The sequence below is a fragment of the Bactrocera oleae genome, chromosome 3, assembly GCF_042242935.1.
Source record: "Bactrocera oleae isolate idBacOlea1 chromosome 3, idBacOlea1, whole genome shotgun sequence".
Classification (NCBI taxonomy): domain Eukaryota; kingdom Metazoa; phylum Arthropoda; class Insecta; order Diptera; family Tephritidae; genus Bactrocera; species Bactrocera oleae.
The window spans coordinates 9,843,009-9,863,241 of NC_091537.1; the positions used below are offsets into that span (position 1 = coordinate 9,843,009).

The window sequence follows — 20,233 nt, forward strand, 5'->3', positions numbered from 1 at the left end:
GTCACACTTTACTCTTAAGAGGATTCAAACAATTCTTTCATGTATGAACTTCAAGTATAAATTAATTTCTTTATTTGAATTTGAGTACCAATAAGCCTAAAGACTTCCGAAATACTAATCCCACAATCTATCCACTCTGGCTAATCCACATTGGTGCACTTTTGAGTCGATGCATTTGTGTGCGAGCTCAAACATTTGGCTGGCGCCGCAGCGCTGCTCCATACCATGGCTTTTGATTTAATCTCGCACCAACATTTTTGGAGTGCATGACAAACATGAATCGGCACACACTTGGCAAAATTTCAAAGTAAGAGATGAAAACCAAAAGACTTCCAACAACTAAGCGCTAAGCGCCGAGTGGAATAAGCGCAGTAGTATTACTAAGAAGCGCAAAGCATCAGCTAACAACTACTCGAGCTGCTGCCGGAAGTGCAAAAGAGCCAATATGTAGGCATGGAAAAGAAAGCAATGCTTTGAGAGCGCGCATTCAGTTGTAAGACATTTATATCCCTTTCTTTTATTTTATTATTTCAGCAAAAAGAAAAAACGAATTTCATCTTAATTCATATGCCACTTTAGGCTTTTGCGTCACTGCATTGTTGGCGCGTATAAAGCAAGTGCATTTAAATTGCATTTTAGCGACATTATTTGTAGAGCAATGTAAATATAACACTTTCATGCATATGCAAAGCACACACACACGCATACACTTATAGTATGCTTGTGTTGGTGCGCGTGTGCATGGCAAACACTCCATCACGTCAGACAGGCATTTATAAAGTGAAATATGTGTCACCCAGCTGCATGTAAATTGGTGAGAAAGCTTTTCCTGCTAACCAAGCAATTTCGCAGCGCCGAAGCTCATTTAAATGAGCGCGCATCGGTGTGTGTGTGTGCTCTTACATTTAGCTACTTCTTTAAATTTCATTTCTCCATACAACTGTCATCTTTTCATGCCGGTGACAACGTCTTCACTGCCAACTGTGGCGCCCAAGTGCGTCGACTCAAACACGCGCCAGTTATCTTACTTTGGCTCGTAGTCTCGCGTGGCTCGGCCAGTTGAGTCCTCATTAATAACTGAAAATTATGCATTTAAGAGACTTAATTGCCAAGAAATGGAAATTATTTAATTTTTAATGAACCGCAAAAGAGCCCAGCAAGCTTGGCAAAGCGCGGATCACCAGTGCAAGGTAAAATAAACTCAGTGGAAGCTCATACATATGTACATATATAGGAGTCTCAGTCCTTTAACAATATTTAAATGAACATGATCCCAAAAAAGAAAAAAATCCTGATTAATTCTATAGACTTTCGTGCTATAAATACATAACAAGTATTTCTCATACTCAGTCTTGAACGTTAACGTGATTATAAATACATCTTTAAACCTCAGCTTTAAAAATGTTTGCTATCTTTTCTATGGATAGTCATGATAGAGTTATAAAATTAATATCCTGATCGTTTCCTGAACAGTTGTCATATTAAATTTCGTACGCTCATATTTTCTAAAAATGAACTTTAGAACAACTTGATTTAAATATATATCCTTTTTCCATTGGAGCTAATTCCATCTTTATATTATATTTTTATACTAAACAACCTATAGATTGTGAGCTCCGAATAAGGCATTCCAGATGAGAGGTGAGAAATGTTTCACTGATATAAAAAATTGTGTAAAAATATATTTTAGTCAGTAATAGCTCTATAATTATGTAGAAGCTCAAATGTGGTGAAAGCTCAATCCCCGTGAAAGCTCGACTGTTTTGAAACATGAAAACACAAATGCAGTGAAAGCCAACTATGCATAAGCGTGAAAGCTCAAATGCAGTGAAAGCTCAATGGTAATGAAAGCTCAATTATATGCAATAAAATAAAACGCGGATTTGTTAAATTTTTTTCCTACTTTCTAAGTCACTCGACTCCCAACATAGTTCACCTTTTTTCTGCCCACTTTCCACGTACCCCAAAAAGTAGCTAATGATTGCAGTGACTTTTTATCGCACAAATCTCGTTGTCTTAACAAAATCCATATCTACTTCAGCTTTTCTTTAATCGCCTGCAATTGTCCAGAAGCAAATAAGCGCTATTAAACTCGCTCATTTGAATGACTCGCAGCTAGCAGTTGATGTTTATTCGCGTTAGTGCAATCGCTCTAAGCGAGTACCATTTTGAGCAAGCAAACGGGATTCCGTCCAATCAACCACAGAATCACTTAAGGGATTGCATATCGGCAGTCAAGTTAACACTGTTAGTTTTCATATTAAGAAATTCATTCACAATTTATCGCATGCAGCTTAACAACAATTACAACAACAGAAAGAAAAGAGGGCGCTAAATGTAAAGTGCCTGCTGACATTGTGAGATGCAAAAAAAAAAAATATTTGCTTAGTTACCAAGCTACCATTATAAAGCCGGAGTGCGTGCTAGTGAGTGAGTTAGCTAGTTGGCCAACAACAACAACATAAGCAACCCAACCAGCTACTCGAAAAACCCTTGCTAATAGGATTTTGAAAATGGAATTTCACAAACAGTTATATACCAACAGTAAAAACAACAACAACAGCAGCATCCAGCTAGATAGTGAGTAAGAATAACAAAAATCAGTGTATCAGCATGACAGTATCACCACAAGCATTAGCCGGCCAACGGAAACTTTGGTTGTTACAGCAACTTCCAGCGGCAAATCGCATTGATTTGAATTCTGAACTTTTGCAATGTCAATAAAAAACCAAATGGCATAAAAAAATTGTCAGTGCAGTTAAACTTCTGAAATCTGACACTTGTAGTGGATAGTTAGTGGTGGTGGTAGTACTCACACACACACACACACTCGCAGTCATAAATGCATTGAATGGTGCATGCGCTAGAAGGCGTTCGGTTTTCTGTGCGTGTGTGTGGTGGTGTAGGATTGCTGAGGATCAAGGATAAAAGTTGCTAATACTTAAGTGCTTTATTGCCATATAAAATCCTTTAAAGTCGTTAAAACGTTTCGAAAGATAGTCAAAGAAAGTCGCATAAATGGAAGTTACAACAAAAAACTCTAATACCGTCAACATATGGCAGTGTTTAGTTAGAACTTTCAGAAGTTGTTTAATTTTAAACAACTGAAGTGATTAAATTTCGGTAGAATTGACCACTGGATGCAGTCGTAAAATTCGACAATATGTTTATAAAGATTAACTAAAATTTGTTGCTATGCTATGTTATGTTATCTTGTGCTATAGTTTGCTGGTTTAGTTGATTTATGCTAGCTTTTGTTGCGTTATGCTATGCTCCATTATGTTATGCTGTGCTATGTTGTGTCATGCCATGCTAAGTTGTGCTTTGCTATGTTATGTTATGCTATGCCACGATATGTTGTGGCATGCTATGATATGTTATAGTGGGCTATATTATATTATGTTGTGCTTTGCTATGTGCTTTTATATAATGTTAAATTATGCTACGATATGTTATGTAGTGATATGCCATGCCGTGCTATGCTATTCTTCCACGTTCAACTTACTAAACAACCATAGCTATGTTATTTTACGTTAAGCATTTTGTGTTATGCGATGCTATGTTATGTTATGGTGGGCTATGCTATACTTTTTGGTTTAGTTCTATGTTATGCTATGCTATGTTATGTTATATTAGGGCATACTATGTAGTTTTATATCATGTTATGTTAGCTGTGCTATGTTATGTTAAGATATGCTATGCTGTGCTATACTTCAGCACACAAAAATTTAAGGCGCTACCAGCTTTCATACAAGTATTGTTAAGTCCTTAATTCAGACAACGATTTTAAACTTTTTACCATTAAGGTTGGTTATCTTCCCTTTTCGCTTAAACTTGTCGAAGAGCCAGCTGCGTGGTATTTAAGTCATGAGTTGCCTGATGCCTATACACTTAGCTGTTTTATGCAATAAGTAATGGTTTTTATCTATGCACTTTTCTACTCGTTTAAATTCCGATATAGGATTCAATGAACTGCTTTAGCATCTCGAGTTCACTCGACTGTTTTAATGGTCCGTTTTCATGCTCTAAAGCAAATAAACAGACACATAGCCATATGCCACGTTCGCTCTGCAGTCCGCAATCGTTTTATCACTCAATTTCACCGAAACACAAAATTATACTTTCACACATACATTTATACATACCTGCACAGATTCATAAGTACGAGTGCTCTCTACTCACGCTTAAATGACCCATCCACCTACTAACAAGTACTTTCAGCAAAATTTTACATTTGCTACAGAAATCAATGCCAAATCCTTGTCGGCACTTAAAGCAATGCATTTGATAGCGTTTCCTTGGTAGTTAAACTTAAAGCTCTGAAGCAGCAGCTCTGCAGCCTGTCTCCGTCTGCCTTTATCGCTTGTGCTGTGCACTGTTATCTCTTTTTGGGCTGCTATTTTCATGTATTATTTTTTATTTAATTTTTTTTAAGGACTTTTGTGCATTATTGCAATACCTCCTTTGCGATTTTCTTCTCGGAAATATGTTCGCTTCACTTAAGTGTCTGAAAATTGCCTTTGCCTGCTTTCGTCGTATTAATGTTCAATTTTTGACTTTTGCTTTAATATTTGCTTTTAATATAGTTTGGTTTTTTTTTTCTTGGAATTTTATGTGTTTGCAAATGTATTGTAATTGTTGTTGGAATTACAACGGCATGTTGTTTTCTTTTCGAAAGTGAGGAGAATAACGCTGAGAATCGCTTTAAAAAGGTTTATTGAAGTTTGCATGAATTGTCGGAAACTGAAATACTTGGAAAGTGTCTTTGGTACAATGGACCACAGTCTAAACGCTGTTCTAGAAATATATCATTGCATTTCAAATTTACTCTAGGAAATCTGGAGCTTAAATTGTTGACAAAAGTAGGCATGGCGCCGCTCTCAAATTTGTTTTATGTACATATCATACAAATTACTTATGCTAAAATTAATGGATCCATTTTTAAACCATGAAAAAGGTATAATAAGCTCAGCACGACGAGCTGAGTCGATTTAGCCATGTCCGTCTTTTCGCCCGTAAGCCAATCTGTATGTATGTACGTGAGCTAGTCCCAGACGTTCTTCTCTCCCTAAGAAGCTGCTCATTTGTCGGAACCGCTGCCATACAAACTGATCGTTAAAAATCAAGTCCTTATATAGAACTTTTTTTTATTTCACGAAATTTGGCATTTTTAGATCGGACCACTATAGTATATAGCTGCCATACAAATTGAATAATCAAAGTCAAGTCTTTTTATGAAAAAAATTTTTATTTGATGAGATATCTTCACGAAATTTGGCACAGATTACTATCCAAAGCAAGGTTACAATCTCCGAATAAATTTTTTAGATCGGTTCACTATAGCATATAGCTTATATACAAATTGAGCGATCAATTTTAGTATAACGATCCAGTTTTTTTTTTTTTTTATAAGGTTGACTTTTTTCCGCAAAGAAACCTCAGAATTTAATATACATATGTAACTGCGAGAAAGTTATATGCTTTTTCTGTGCTTGTTTCCACCATTTTTAGATTTTTCGTTACAATATTACCGTCTTCTTTGAGCTTATAATAACACAGCTAAAATGCGATTGGTCATTTCTTTGAAAACGCAGTACAACAAAGAATTTTCTCTTTCAATTAAACTAGTCAAGCAAAATTTTCCGCTAAAGTGCATAGAGACAACTTGAAAACAATAGCAATGGCGGAAGTTTAAATCAACTTAAGAACTTACCTGCTAAGTTAAGTTGACTGCCGTAGAGAGATGGCAGCTGTGTTGATTTTTCCCAAGCATATTTATCTATACACATAACGGTTTACATAATTGTAGAAACATGTTGCTATATACAATACAATATATAATATATATGCATGTATATATTCCTGTATGTATGTTTCTTAAACAGTTAAATTGCAACAAAAATAACTTTGTATTTGTTTGAGTTTATTAATATTTCAGTTTATATATGCAAACAGTTAAATATGCTTTCGGGCAATAGCGACAAATATCTTTTCGCCTGAGCAGGCTTCACAGTCAACGCTAATGGTAAACAGCCGGCAGCGCACAGATAAGCGACAAGCTGTGGCTGACAATTTGCTGAAATGAGCTGGACACGCTCATCCACTTCATTACCGGCTACAAGAAGTTAGTGGAAACTTTTGCTTTGCTACTTTTCAATGAGTTTGCCAACGCACACAGTCGCATGGTGGAGTGTTATTTTTCTGTTGCATACTTTTTGGCGTTGCAGCCAATGCCAGTCTGCTTCAAGCAAGTTGCATGCAATGCGTTGCGCTTAGGTCAGATTGCTTATGCCGGCACAGTTAGCGTTGCTTTTGTTATTCTTGCTGTTGTTGTTAATGTTACCGTCGGCTATCTTAAAACAGCTTAAAGGCACTCAGGTCGTTTGTAGAAATGCTTAAGCAAATGACTGCATGGCACATTAAAGTGGCAAGTTTTGCTAGCATTTAGTTTTTAATGTGTTTTTGACAGATAAAAATTGAAAAAGTATAGTAGCAGCAGTGGCAGTAGCGTGCAAAAGTTGCATATTTTGTTATTGTGCCGAGCGCAGGCGGATGCGGCGTTGATGTCTTAAGAACAGCTGTTTCAGTTTTACAGTTTCTTGTAGTTTTATTTTATGACATTTTAATGTTGCAACATAGTTATGTTTGCTCCGATAAGTTCTATTTTCGAAACTTTTTTGTTTAAACAATGTTTTTTTATTATTCTTTTATTTTTAAGTTTATTTTAATGTTATTGTTATTTATTGTTTGTTATTATTTAATTTCTATTTTATTTTTATTTTAGCTTTGTTTTCCTCTTTTTACTCTTTTACTATTCTAGTGATCTTTAAAGTAGTATGGGAAATACTTTTATAAGTGAGAAAAATTTCTGACGATATTCTATATCTTATATGTAGTATACATATGTCCACATATGGTATCCGTTATTTGCTAAGATCGTTTTTTTTTTTGCTGACGCCCCTAAATATTCAGTTTCTCCCCTTAAAAAATATCCAACGTAAACGAGCTCTTTGTTATAAATTTAACCCTTTTTAACTCTTTTACTTTTCTCATTTACAACTTGTGATGTTTTAATATTTTGTATTACATTTTTTATCTTCAAAGTAAATCTATCTACAACTTTGAAAAGTGATTATCTGATACAAAATTTTCCGTTCTACAAAAAAAGTATTAATAAGTTTTTTCATAAAAACATTCCGTTTAAAGTTATAAGCAGTTAAAATTGTGCCTCAAATGTTCATTCATGCAGTACACCATGTCGTATGAGTAACATATCATTTATAAAAAAAAAAAATCAACTTGGGGAAATAACGTAGCCCCTAATGTTCATATATGTATACAAAAATAGCTAGTGTGTGCCGTCCTTGAAAGTGCTGTTTAGCATAAAAACAGGTAATTTCTAAATTAAATATTAGCTTATTTAATATTGGCACATCTAAATTTATCGCCATCAGCTGATGCTTGGCGCACCAAAAAAAAATTAAAAAATATTATTTATGGCTTTTGCATCTCAAATTTATGTTTAAACTTTATTTTAAAAGTGTCCCTTTAGACATATAACAAAAAAATAATTTTTTGAACGCATCTGATAGTCAGAGTACAGTCAGATGACAGTAGCCGCAGAAGAGAAGTCTGTGTGTTTGATTCCCATGTTTCTTGTAAAAAGTGACTCTTTGAAAAGGAGGATGTGTGACTGCTGGTTTCTGTAAAATATTTTACTTAATAGCCGATATGAACTTAAAGATTGTAGCCGCCAGATAGTAGTCAGAATAATTGTTATATAGGAGACTATATGATAAGTAACCGTAACTGTCCAATAAGTTCATCGATTTGTTGTCGGCTTCATAAACTCATTTCCGCTATATTTACTTTTTGTTTTTGAAAGAAGATTTTGCAACATCTTTATGAATGCTTTGTGTTTCTTCTTTGCAAATTTTAGTAATAGTATCAGTAAACGTTAAGCTTTATGAACTTTGAAGTGTGTCATTTCATATTCATGCGCTTCTTATCGATTACTTTTAATATTTTTATCAAATTGGCAGCACATTTTGAAAATATTGAATATATTCCTCAACAGAGTACACTTTTTGGTTTCGGCATATTGTTTCCTCGACACATGAGCAGTGAAGTATATGTACTATAGTTGGTTTAACACAGATACGTATAAAATTACAACGTCTTCATAACCAAATATTGACATGTGTGTTATCGCATTAATGAAACCGCAAGGCTTACCGCTAAGTTGTTTACATGGAACTTTTTATTGGGAATGAGACAGAGCACTAACTTTACTGGCTGCATGTAAGACTATGCTGTAAATGAAAGCCGTCGTTATTACAGGAAATGATCAGTTCGTTGAAACTTTTGATTTTATTATAAAAATATAAATATTTTTTTTTTTAATTTCTGTTAATATTTGTCTGGTGTTTTTATTGCTGAAATACATAATTGAAGGACCACTGCTCCTCCTTTCTTTCAAATAGACAACACGTGCCATTCCATTTTATATACTACAATATATTGGAGAGATAAGAGCTAAAACTATCGATAATTTTTTACTTGAACTCGAGCTGACAGTATTTTTCCGGTTAAAATTAGAACATATGTCTATATATGTATGTCTCGTTGTTTTCTTGACGGACCAATGACCTCATTAGTGTTGCAGTTTGTACGTATTTGTACTGGGTGGCATCTTAAATTCAAAAGATATTCACAGTGCTGCTTCCAGGGCTGTACTTTTTTAATTAAAAAATTTCTGGAGTAGAAATAAAATTTTTATTTTCTTATCTACAATGCTAAACCCGATGTTTGATTAAAAATTATTCTTTAATTTTTTAATTCAATATGTTGGGGATTAAAACTGGAAATTGAAAATATTTTTTTTTTGATTTGAAAAAATGGTAATTCTTAAACAAATTTTTTTTTGTTTAAATTCTTTATTATATGCTTCATATTAAAATTTTTCGTTTTTTTATTTTTCTATCCGGTAGATGGCAGTAAAAATTAAAAATACATTTTTAATCCGGTTTTTGAGTTAAACAAATTTTTTTTAAGTCCGGTATGCGGGATTAATTTTTTTTTGGTTTTTTAAGGCGGTATGCGGGCTTAGATTTTTTTTATATTTTATTCGCGAAATTGGGATTACAAGAAATATAATTTAATTCGAATGCTAACTTAATTATAGTTTTAATGCATTATTTGCAACACTGGCTGCTTCTAATTTTGTAAAGTTTAAAATCGAAGCCTCGAAAACTATAACAGTTGTGATAAATAACGAATTAATTGCATTAAGCTGTTGCCGAAGTCTCAAGCAGTAATCAGTAAGCCAACTCAGAGCTATTGCTTCGTAAACAACAACAATTGTGAAATAAAATATTCTGATATTTCCATTTTTTCTAATATCTTTGAAAAATTAAAATAAAAATTGTTTACTTCTTAGTACAAAATCAACACAAATCGGCTTTATCGCCACAAATCTTTTATATTCCGTTTCCTTTTTCTTTAATGTTTTGTTAGTAGTTGCTCTTATACCTCACCTGTTGTTACCTGCAATTTCTTGTTGTATAGCGATGTGAGCACTTGCAGTGCTTGCTACAGCTAAGTCAACCATAAAGTAGTAAATATTTTCAACCAAAGTGGCTTTCAATATGAAAAACCTAAATAATATTATAAAAATATCAAACGAAAAACTCTGCAAATTGGGTTTGTCGTATAATATTTACAATAGAATGCGCAAAATGCTTGACGGCTACTCGAAAATTACACTGAAGTGAGTACAAAATAAATATTTCCCAAATAAATAAATATTGAAATATTTTACCTGAGTTTATGCCATACTTGTCGTTTACTCAGTTTATATTTTATAGAATTATACCGTTATGGGTACTCATAGGCATTGTAGGCGAGTGAGTGCCACAAACAATACACGGACATTGAGTGGCTTGAGCGGCAAGCACAAATAAACCATAGAATTTGCATGTGGTGCTCAGTTAAATAATGCCTGCATAAATAATATTGAATATACATACATATTATATAAGTGCCGGCGAGGGTGCGTAGGTGTGCGTGAGCATTTACAATTGGCATAAATATTTATTGAGAATTGTCGAAGCCACAAATTGTACAATACAAATTGTTACGACCGCATACATTTGCATATTTGCACATGTGTGTATGCGTGGGTGGGTGTATGTACTTTTAAATATTGTTTAATACGTTTGTGTATATACATATGTATTAGTATGTGTGCGCGGGTCTATGTAATTTTGTGCAAATACACTACAATTTTCAACAAAACAACAACAGCACATGTTGTGCTGTCAACAACGTACAACAATGCCCGCTATTGTTGCAGTAGCTACAAAGTGCCACAGCAAAACAACAGCGACCAGCAGCAGAGGTGCTGGCTGTGGAATAAATGTATGCGTTCAACAAATGGAATTGATGGAATATTTGTATGGCAAGTAATAAAAATAAAAGCCAGTGATGTCATGCCTCATGCCAGCATGCAATGCCGCTAACAGCAAAAAGGCGATCACAATTGTATGTCGTGCCTCGTTAAATGCCAGCCAAGTTTGCCATTTCAGGTTACGTATACGCCATGCATGCCGTCGCCCGTTTAAGCTGTTGCTACCATATAAAATGTATACATATATATATGAACATAAGCGCCACATATGCGATAGCCAGCACATGCAGACAATCATGCATACAAGTATGCTGCGGCTTTTCACTTCCACACACACACCTACGCAAACACACGCTCAAAGCTATAATACCTGACATTCGTAATTTGCATGAATTATCTGCTTTTACGCTTATCAATCAATTTTGCTTAACAGCCACTGCCTCTGCCTGTACATGTTGCGCTCTCATTGAACTCATTAGCATTATGCGCATTGTTGCATTGTTGATGTGCGCACAACTGTAAATTTCAGTCTCAACTTCCATGACTTTATCCACACTTTCCGAACTAATACAACGAGTCTATAATTCGAATAAAGGAAAATTATTTCACACTTCGCCGACTGCACTCTTCGCGCTGTTGCAGTGCATTTATAAATGTCTACAACAACAAAAAATTTTACAACAACCTTCATATTGTATAGCGCATACCCGGCAAAGGCTGCGCAAGCAGGTAGCCAAACTTGATGTGACAAAATATGTTGTAATTCAAAGTGTTTGTTGTTATTGTTTAGTTTGGTGTCATAGTTGTTGTTACAACCTGATTAGCACATTCGGCTGCTGAAAACACATGGTGCGTTTGCCCGTGTTTGCATTGTAATCAAGTCGAATTATTGTATCGGATGCATAAATAATTTGTTGCGTAATTCAAGCGTATATCCTGCAAGCGGAAGCAGCTATTGTTGTTATTATTACAGCACTGTGTGTCATATTGTGTATTATACGGTAGTGTGTGTCAATTTTACGTGCTTATTATAATATTAGTTTGCTCATTGCTGCAATTTGTGGTGAACAAATTTCGTATGCAACTAAAATTTGCAATTGCGGCTTGTGCATTAGCATTTGTAATGCAAGGTAAGAACAAGAGTATAGAAAAATATATATCATAACAAGAAAAAACATAGCGTCTACGATCCATGGTTGCTCGAATTTCCGACTCTGTTGGGCTATTATGTCAACGGAATATTGGACACAGCGACCAGCTCCGAAAAAACCAAAAAGAGTATTGTCTCATTGAAAGCCACACGTCTAAAAGAAACACCCTTTACTTAGCGCGTTTTTTAACAATTGTTTGAATCGTTATATCTCAGTCATCATGTTACTAAAAGTACATAAATATATATTATATATATGTAGCAAATGTCGACGTGGTACTCTTTCCCTTTTATTTGAATGATTTACAACTTTTTTAAGCAAAAAAATATAAGGCTAACCAAATTTGATTCGATTTTCGGCGATCGAATTTTCAAATAAATGTGCATTTGCAATACCTGAGTTCAGTTTTAAAATTTTCTAGACGCTGCTAGCTTAATTGTCGGAGACTTATGCTACTGTTAGCAGTTTAAAAGAAAAATGTGGAATACGAGCGTGGTTGATGCAAAACGGTAGTTTATGCTTTTACGCTTGAAATGTTACTAAAGACTTATGCTGAGTCTCTTATGAGTTAAACAAGCGTTGACGAGTTGTATAGGTGTTTTTGTTTCCAAGAAGGGCGTTAAGACGATGTCGAGCGGCCCTGAACCAATGAAAACGTGAAGCAAGGGTTATAAATTCTTGCCGCAAGGTCAAACTGCTACCTAAAAGTTGAACACGGTATGTGTGAAGCAAATACACCCATATTTGTGCAAAAACAACGCATGGCTTTTGTACCGCGATAACAAAACTGCTCACACTTCGATGATTGTTCGTGAATACTTTGCCAAAACCAATACGCCCGAGCCTCTATATCGCCAGAAATAGTTCCGTGTGACTTTTTCCTATTTCTAAAAATAAAGTGAACCTTAAAAGGTCATCGTTTTACAATCATAGATGGCATTAAAAGCGAGATGGCACTGCAAGAGCTAAAGGCTATCCCAACAATCAAGTTTGAGAAGTGTTTCGACGATTTGAAGAAGTACTGGCATAAGTGCATAAATTCACATGAGAGCTATTTTGAAGCTAACCACATTACTGTAGACGAATGAATATATTTTTTTTAACAAAACATTAAATTCCCGCTATTCCTGAGGGATAAAGAATTTTATTCTAACCTATTTTGAAGTCGAGCAGTGAGATGGAATTCAGGATGAAACTCTAACAACTGCATCTTAATAAATTTATTAAGAACGTTCCTACTTAAGCATATTTTAGGTCAAGATTACTTAATTTTCTTACCACCGGCCCTGATTTGTGCCAAAAAACCTGCGTTTGTGTGGTATGCAATATGATATTTGATTTCAGGGTCGGATTTCGAGTAACATCTTTCCCCTAAGCGAAACGTTGCAATAACAACAGACCTACAATTAACCATGCTCTGAGTTGGCAATCTGTTTCAAACCTCAGAAAAAATACTTCTGAATATGGAAATATGTAGACAATAATTTGAATTCATTCGTTGTATTCACAAAAAAATTTCTTAAAACAGCGTGATAATTTGATGCTCCAGAGTGCTGTAAATCTTTAATTTGTGTTGTAGGTTTTATTGAAAATATTTTTTGGGTTTCTTCCAAATCTCAGGTGCCGTAAAAAACATTGAAAATACATTTTAATTTTATATTTTATTTTATTGCATTTTTTTTGGTGCTCCTCGGTGTCTCAATTCTGCATAGCAGCTTCTGTCGAGATAACACTCGCATGCTTTGTGGCAGCGGTCTCTTGGTACAAAACCAGCTAATATAACATGTGCGTTTGGTGTGCACCACAGTTGGAAAACTTGTTGGCAAATTTTGCATGCTGCAACATACCCACACATATTTTATCTTATACACACACACGTGCAGTTTACCATATGCATATCAACACATAAATAATTGCATGTATCTTACGAAAGTCGAATTTTTGCTTCATTCCTCGTTGTGTTTGGCCTTTATTTACCTTTTTTGCAAGCAATTTTTCTAGCCAAGCGTTGTCTCATCTGTTTAGGGGTATTTTGTGCTTTGGCTATAAGTTTTGCATTGTCATCCATTTGGTTGATTGCATTTGGGATGCACAGGGCAACACAATGGCACCGTCGAACGCACAGCAAAGTGAGCAAAAAGCAATATGCCACATGCCACATGCCACAATACTCTAGATAGAGCTGCAAGCGAAGTGCTTATGTGCAAGATCATACTTGCCACAAATATATTACTGCATACAGGTGGCGCTAAGTGACAATTTTTGCGTATTTTTTTCACTTTTTTTTTCAGCACACTTGGCAAATTACTCCAGTTAGCTTTTGTGGCATGCAGCAATAATTTTATTTGTAGTGTTATTTCGTTATGTCGCTGAACTGATAAAAATTGCAAATCGAAATTTATGAGCAGGGCGCGCTTGTAGTTTGAAACAAATATTAATGAAATTAACTAATAAAAAAAATATAAATAAAATCTTTAAAAATATTTAATCAACAAAAATTTTATAAAATATAAATAATAAGTATATTAATAATTAACATATAAAAATAGTAATATGCGGCTTCCTTTATTACTAAAAATACTCCTCAAATTTCCATATGCACGTTTTAGGTCACCAATGCCTGTGAGTCAGTACGTCAGTACGTCAGTCCGTTGGTCCATCAATCATCCGCCGCACTACATTAAAATTGTATTTACATGCACTCATTTGTAATGAAAATATCGCATTCCCCTGCTGCATGACAGGCCCTTCGCGCAGCAATCAACTGCAAGTCTTCACTCACTCCCGCGTTTTCCCTCGTATTTCGTTGTGTGAGAAATACGTCACCGCTATGCCGGTTCTTTGTTACTGTACGTCAACTTGACAGCTCGCATTATGCCGTCTCATTACAAAATCCTTTGCAATCTTTTTAGCACGCCTGTTGCATGGTGAGCAAAATGTCAGGCCTCAAATGCAACGCCTCGAAAGGAAATTAAAATGCGGAAATGTAGTTGAAAGTTGACATTTGCGCTGCAAACCGGATACTTACTATAAAGAATTTCTACTTATTTCAAGGGAAAAGTATTGCGTTCAATTAGATATTGTTGATAAAAAATAGAATATTTGGCTTAAGGATCTAGGGTCGCTTAGCTGCTATGCAACAGATGTCGAGAAGTAATTTTAATGATACTCACTACTGTTAAGTCGACACAAAGAGAGTCTCTAGTGGTAACAAAAACAATATATAGTATATGTACTCTAATAAACCTATCTTCAGAATAGAGAGGATTACGTACAATTGTTTGCCCTTTAGACTATATTTATACCGTAGGGGATGATATACACTTGTGAATTTCAAAAAATCGATTATTTTTTTTTTGCATTTATATCGATCGTTAATATATTTGAGAATATTCTCCGAAGTTGATCCGGAATGAAGAGATATGAGCGTATTTGTAGGATTTTTTTAACTTAGTGCAATCAGCACCAGAAACATTTAACTCGTCTAAAACTAATCGATATAGATATGGAGTTCTGTATATATAAATTATCAGGATGGCGAGACGAGTTGAATTCCTATCTGTCGGTCCATTCGTCACTCCGTCCGTCCGTGCAAGCTGTAAATTGAGATATACTAATGAAGCTTAGTACGTGGGTTTCTTGGCAAAAAAGAAAGGAAGAGTTCGTAGATGGATAAATCAAAACGCCAGTAAACGATAACCAATACAGTACAATAGAAGCACTAAGCACTAAATTGAGATACAATACTGTAAATTGGCACGGATGATCGAGAGGGTTTTATAGGAGCCGGTGACAAAATACGACGATGGCCGTGGCACTACAATATAGGTAGAATCGATCAATACGTCCCTTAGCTCCTCTTAGTGTTAATATAAAGTTTTGCGAACGCCTGAAAGTACAATAAGTCCCCGGCTTTTATCCTTGCAAGTTGCCAGCGTTGCAAGTTTACCATAAAATGTTCGGTTACACCCGAACTTAGGCCCTCCTTAGTTGGTAATAATAATTTCGATTTTTTAAGCCACTTATGCATACATATTTTCTCAAAAAAGTTACTCTGCCGTTATTTTGTCATAAATCAAAATTTTAACCAGTCTTTCATTTAATTCTGTTACGTTATTTTATTTGTGTATTATTTAAAAAACGTTTTCAAAAACAAAAAAATCACAAAAAAATGCATTATTGTTGACCTTACCTCTTAAGGTGTAAAGACATTTTAAAATGTCCTGATGACATTTTGAGGAAATGTTAGAACTTGCCTAATAATAAAAGCTCAATATCATGTGTTTCGTATCATTAGAAATATTTATTGTATGAGGACGTTAAGTATACATACAGCATAATGCGTGGTTTTCACTGTGTCAAATTCTATGACACTAAATTGACGAGTTCTTCCAGTGCATTGGTAAAAATGCTTGTAGCGGCACCAAAGCTTGTCAGTTATTTCTCTAAAGTCTATAGTAATAAAATGCCAACCCTTTTTATAGGTTTGACTACAACTGTCATTGAATTTGGCGACATGAAACCACTAAATGAATAACTATCCCATTTGACCGAAACAATTATTTTCGATGTGGTACTTAAGTCAAGTAGACTAAAATTTGGCAATTTTATTACACGACTATGACAAAAAGTCCAAACTCATTGTTTATAGTAATATCCTTTCTTTCCTATCGTAAAATTACTTCTTGATGGAATTATTGTTTCATACTGTATTATTAACATAGATACTCGTAGTAAAATAGAGTAAAATATAATTAAGGTAATGGTTCTCTTTGGTGTAGGGAAGCCTGTAAGGTAGCTGCTAGTTCTTTTGATACACCAAGAGAAAGCTGTTACCTACATTTAAGCGCTCGGTTAGAGTATACCAAAGTCGCACATCAAATTTTCAAGACAAGATCTTGGATTGTTAGTTCAGGAGCAATAGAGAGAGATAATTGATGTACTAAGGATTAAGCATATAACTAATATGTATATGTGTACTCTGGTTGAATTATGAGTTGATAAAATTTGCTTATTACAAGTATAAAACTGCTTAAAAGTTGCAATCGAGTAAAAATCGGAAAAAAAATGCCCAGTATAACCTTTATATACTTTCTTACAAATATTTATGTGCGCATGTCTGTATTAAATGTATAACTCACATCACGAGTGCACGCCGAGAAAAGCATAAGCAAAGGGGCGTGTACGCCTCCATATGAATTTACATGCCACTCAAACTTTGTATGAAGTTTACTTGAAGTAACAGCTATCTCCCTACAAAAGCTATAAAGCTCAGCCACAAAAACTTTTGCTACTTTTACTGTTGCGCATACAGAAAGTGCAGCATACCGGAGCGTTGGTTGATTTATGATTTGCACAGAATTTCCACAAAGTTATGCGCTACCAGCGATATCAGCCACTTCACGCTTTCTATATATGTGTGCGTGTTTATGCAACGGAATCTTGGCTGTCAAGCAAAGTCACATTGATTGGATTATAGAGTCTAAATTTGTGTTGCAACTCAGTTGTTAACCGAGAACAAAGCACCAAAAAAAAAAAAAAATACAAATACAATATCCTTTGCACCACATCGTTTGCCACAGCGTTGCCACACCGTTGTAACACGCTCAGAATCTGGCTTCAACGGTATTGACTGTTTTGTGCTGACAAGCGTTGCGCAATTGTTTACTCGCTTGCATTGAAAGATAAATAGGCAAATCGAAAAGAAAAGAACAATAAAGACGTAACAGAAAGAACAGCAAAGCCGAAACAAAAACAACAACTATAGCGACTGTAAAATAAAACGTTGTATTGTGTGGCAGCAAACGCTTTGAATGTGAGTGTCACTCGAAGGCGAGCGAGTTCAAGTGAGCGCCAGCCACTCAATGATGAACCAAACGTGAAATTCGAAATTTCAACTTTGCACCGAACTCTGCAACAACTTCCTATGACTGCTTGGTGGCAAGTGATAATACTACCTATACCATGTATGGTATACATACATATGTATGGTATAGCGTATATTCTTCAGTTGCTTTGCATAGGCCAATCAGGCGAGGAGTCAGCTTAGAGTCAAGAATACATTTGCACAGCTGCAGCGCAACTTGCAACAAAGCAGCTTAGTGTACAGGTAGTTGCACAGACACACTTATTCTTATCCTCACCTGCAACGTAACCGTTAACTTTGTTGTCTGTCCGTTACTCAAGTTCCAAACAAAGGCTTAACAGCGTTGCAAGGCTTTTCTTTGTACTTATAGTAGTATTGGTAAATTTGTGCAACTACATATGTAGCGCTAGTGTTGGTGAGGGCAAATTTTAGTGCGTTAAAGGATTTACGAAACTGGAAACTGATACTGTTCATAGGCTTAATTTTGCCACCAGCACGTGAAGTTTTGCCCTGTTGCAAGTGGCTTTTGAAAAGGAATTAGTGCTATGTGACAGATGACAGTGAATGGGTGCAGAATGCAGGTAGTTTGTAGGGGGTGAGTAAAATATAAACCGATACGGATACAGTAGTATTGCCAGAAGTAAGGTAGTTGGACACGTGATTATAAGAAAGTAAGTGGCTTAGCATTAAAATCATAGCTATGCTTACAACAACTGCGTTATTCTGCAAAGCAATACAATATTTCGTGAATTGTCATTTAGACTTAATGCGAGCAACAATAATTGATTGCAATCTCATTCTTTTTAATTAGTAAAGGAGTACATGACCTTATTAGCAATAGCTTCAAGCTTTCTCCATAAGAGGCTTGTATGGGTGCGCGTTACAGCGGCATCACCGAAAATTGCAAGGCCGATGAGCTTTGGAGCTAGGGTGGGCACCTTTACTCCAGTTTCATTCGATTGGCAGCGAGGCGGTTGTCCGATGTCCCCTTCTGTTCTAGCTGCTGAATCTATGGACCTACAGTTATCTTAGCAGGCGCTGATCAACCAGAACTTGTGCGACTGCGAGATCTTTCTGGCCGGATGTGAACATAATTGGTCATTCAAACTATTTTGCACTTAACAAAGTCAATCTCGCTGCTATTGTAGTTGTTCTGACTATTGTAGTTGTTTCTGACTGGACACATACAGAGTGCGACTAAATATTTTGTCTGACGCTCTTTGCCAAAGCTGTGTGGAGCAAGGTGATGTGAAATCATCTTACCACTTTTTTCTCTTGCTGTCAGTCTGTGATGCTGTTTTGTGAGTCTGAGATTAAAATATCGTGGTAGATACACCTTTAAAGAACCTAGCGAAGTTCCTGGGATCGATATTAACTACCTTAATAAATTTGAGTTAAGCTCAAAACGCTTCATCGAACTACTCGAATGAGGTCATGTACTTTAAGAAGTTTTTTGAGTAACCCAAGGAACAAACATCTGTCCAAATGAGATCTAAGATTTTTGGATTAACCCTACGACCAAGTCTAACAACGCTCGGCCTCATATTGCAATGCCGGTTAAAAACTATATATTTGCAAAACGCTGGCTGGGAAATTTTGCCCCACAACCTTGCTCTTTCTAACTACCATTTCACATCAGAACCCGGCTCATTACAGAATTAAAGAACATATCGAAATTTTGTTGAGTTTGAGCTTTTGGTTATAGGTAGGCATTCATTGCGTTGCCTTAAAATACAATTTGGAATTTTTTTGATTTCGGCCCCATTCACGAACAAAAATAAGGAACAATCGCTTATTCGCTTACATTCAACCCGATCATTCTAAAGTAAATAACGACGTTTAAGCAAAGACTGAAATCAAAAGTGCAAAATGTAGAGCAGAAAGTGCTAAAAAAAGTTAAATGAAATTACAAAAAGTAACAACAGTAAACAAAAAGTAAAAGTAAGTAAAACAAGTCGAAGCAATCAGTAAGGTCAAGAGGCGAGCAACTGTGGTGAAACCCCCAGCACAGCAAAACAAACAATGTGAAAGCGAGTGTATGTGGCACACCGAAAACAAATATAATAATTAGAAAATTAAAGTGTGCACAATAAAAAGAACAATAACAACAACACTGCCGGCGACAACAATAGCGGAATGTCACAAAAATAATCCACTCAGCAGTTAGCAGCCGAGCAACTTGCAACTGGCGCAACAACAAAATAATAAATGACGGCAACATCAAGCATTGCAAAACTACGGTGTTTAACAAATGACAGTGTATTTTAACTAGCAACAACAATGCATGCATACATTTACAACTTGTAATTGCGCGCCATGCAAAGCTTTGTGGCCTTGATGGGGTTTTGGTCACAAATTGCCGAGCAAGAGCATACACACACACATGCAGATATATCACCACATGCGAGTCCAACATATACTCATGCGGGTATAAGTAAATATGTATGCATTTGAATGTAGTGGCAAGAACCCAAAATTTGTTAAAGGATTTTAATTTTACAGTAAATAATATTGTATGCCACGAGTTTGAATGGTTCCATGCTTCGTTTGCCATTGCATATGCACACACCGCTATGGTAGCTCTAGGAGTCTGTTGTGCGGCGGTAATTCGAGTATTACGCTCCTTGAGTGTTGCCTACAACATTTTGCCATAATTGCGTGCTGTTTTGTTGCACAGCTCGTTGCATGTAAATTCACTAGGGTGGTGGTATTATTTTTTAGCGGCAGAATTCTGCCGAGTTGACATTCCTTAGCCGGTTAAAAATCCGGGTACGTTCCGGTTACGTAGACCCGGCTGTCGTAAGAACG

At 35.6% G+C, this 20,233-nt stretch overlaps 1 protein-coding gene across 1 annotated transcript in view; it reads left to right on the forward strand.

Moving 5' to 3' along the window:
• fipi (factor of interpulse interval) overlaps positions 1-20,233 on the forward strand; it is a 228,000-nt gene that overhangs the window by 71,364 nt on the left and 136,403 nt on the right. The gene's annotated exons all lie outside the window — the stretch shown is intronic.